The sequence below is a fragment of the Mus caroli genome, chromosome 4 (genome assembly GCF_900094665.2).
Source record: "Mus caroli chromosome 4, CAROLI_EIJ_v1.1, whole genome shotgun sequence".
NCBI lineage: Eukaryota > Metazoa > Chordata > Mammalia > Rodentia > Muridae > Mus > Mus caroli.
Genome location: NC_034573.1, coordinates 40695817 through 40697726, shown reverse-complemented (window position 1 = coordinate 40697726; position 1910 = coordinate 40695817).

The window sequence follows — 1910 nt, the reverse complement described above, 5'->3', positions numbered from 1 at the left end:
AGAGGGGGGAGGGGAGGGGAGGGGGAGGGGGAGGGGAGGGGAGGCTGTTCCACAGGCGCTGCACCCTTTATACACAGCCATTTCTCCTCCTGCTTTTCTGCTAAGCACTGGAATAGCCAGATTGTCCCTTGCCAGAGGCCAAACAGATGGGGTCACTAGTTCCCAGACTTTCAGCTTCCAAAACTGCAAGCTAAATAAGCCTCTTCACAAAGTGTCCAGCCTCTGGTGTTTTGTTACAGCAATGGAAAACAGATTTCATTTCCTGAAATCTCTCCAAAGGGACAAAGGCAGGCCTCTGTCCCTGCAAAGCACAAAGCACTCTTCATTTCTCCTCTCTCTCTCTCTCTCTCTCTCTCTCTCTCTCTCTCTCTCTCTCGTCTCTCAGGACCTCTGGAAGAGCAGCTAGCACTCTCTTAACCTCTGAGCCATCTCTCCAGCCCCTCAAAGCACTCTTTACTCTGTAATAAACTCTGCCTATCTTCTACACTCGGTCTCTGCTGAATTCTTCCCATGGATGGAATGGGAAGCCGTGGCTTCTCTAGCACATATGAGCTGTGTGTTAATAGCCACATCCAAGCAGCCATTTACTCAGTGCCCTGCCTGTGCTGGTCTCCTCACACCAGCCTGCTGAACCGAGAGTCAGGGTTGGCTGTCTTCTTGTAAGCAGTGACTTTTGCTGGTCTACGGATCTCTGTCTTCACCAGAAAACAACCGTGGGGAGCTGTGTGCAAGCCCACCTGCCCTCTCTCCCTGCACTCTGTCTTCATAGCTGCCTTGTAGCTTTGTGGCATGTGTGAACAAGGCTGTCACCTTGTGGCCCTGGACACAGAATCCCAGAAGGCCAGGAGAACCTGAGAGGTGACTCTTGGGGTGTGAGCTGACTGAGGGTCCTGAAGCTACAACTTAGTTCTAGCTCCTGGTTGGGGAGGTGTCTATTTCACATCAGAGCACCGTGTTCCTTGTCACATCTGTTGACTTCTAAGACAGCTCGAAGCTCTCTAGTCGGCCATCCTGGGACACAGAGAGCTTGAACCCTGGTCAGATGCAGGTCTGAGGTTTCCTTCTACCTCAGAAGCAAGGGTTTCCCATCCTCTCAGGAAACGGCCTTACTGCATTTCTTGCTAAGCACATAGAGCACACAAGTCTAGGGTTTTCATTGTTTTGTGAAATGAGATGAAGTCTGAGAATTAATAAAGTATTCCACGTTCTCTCAGTCTTTAAAATACAAAATAAGGGGCTGCAGAATGTGGCTCTGTTGCGTAACACTTTCCAGGCATCTGTAAAGCCTTGGGCTCAATCCCCAATACAAGACAGACAGACAGACCTTATGCTGATGCACACCTGTAATCTCACCGTTTGGGAGACAGAAGCAAGGAGGGGCAGAAGTTCGAGGTCATCCTTGGCTACACAGGAAATCTGAGGCTAGGCTAGGCTACAAGAAGCCCTACCCCAAAACAGAAAACAAAAAACTATAGGACCAACAAGATGGCTCCATGGGTAAAGATACTTTCTGTTAAGTCTGACCACATTATTTCAATCCCTAGGGCTTACACAGAAGGAGAGAACCTAGCTCTTGCAAGTTGTCCTCTGACCTCTATGTGAGTGCCATGACACATTCTTGCACACGCACATGAATATGCATGAACCAAATAAATAAATAGCTGTTAAAAATCTATATGTGTGTGTATAATACAAAATAATGTTGAAAGTTTTGCTGAGTCTATTTCATATTCATATTTCAACAAGGGATATAAAATGGAAGTGTGTTCATGTGTGCAGTATCAGATAGCTTCTCTCAAGATTCTGTGACTAAATGCTGTGGTTGACACATGGAACAGAATTCCCATTATGTTCAGTGAAGTGAGATCGGGCTGACAGGACTGCCATTTATTCCACGGTCCTGCCAGGTA